General features: G+C 51.3%; 1 protein-coding gene across 1 annotated transcript in view; it reads right to left on the bottom strand.

Annotated features, from left to right (window-relative positions):
* The window catches only part of BRD4 (bromodomain containing 4), a 37,152-nt gene that overhangs the window by 18,543 nt on the left and 18,262 nt on the right, over window positions 1-347 (bottom strand). The gene's annotated exons all lie outside the window — the stretch shown is intronic.

Genomic DNA, 347 nt, shown 5'->3' on the forward strand with positions numbered 1-347 from the left:
GACAAAAAAAAAAAAAAAAAAAAAAAAAAAAAAAAAAAAAAAAGGAGCGCATAGACACATGTGGGCACTAAAGGCCTAATGGCCAGCTTGTAGAGAGAGGAGCATCCCGGAAGCCCCAGGAGAGACGCACCACATGATGGCTCGGCCTCCTCCTTCCAGATAGCAGAAGGGTACAAAAGCCTCACCTCTGCCCAGGGAACGGCCCCATCTCCATACCCACAGTGTACATTTAAGTATGAACAATATGCACCTGACCTGGCACAAGGGGACCAGTGGGAATTCTGCTCATGCTGGAACTCATGCTGTTGGGGGGGCGGGGGGGGGAGGTAAGGGATGGCGGGGGGTTG

This window comes from Lipotes vexillifer, unplaced genomic scaffold (genome assembly GCF_000442215.2).
Source record: "Lipotes vexillifer unplaced genomic scaffold, Lipotes_vexillifer_v1.1 scaffold469, whole genome shotgun sequence".
NCBI classification, from domain to species: domain Eukaryota; kingdom Metazoa; phylum Chordata; class Mammalia; order Artiodactyla; family Lipotidae; genus Lipotes; species Lipotes vexillifer.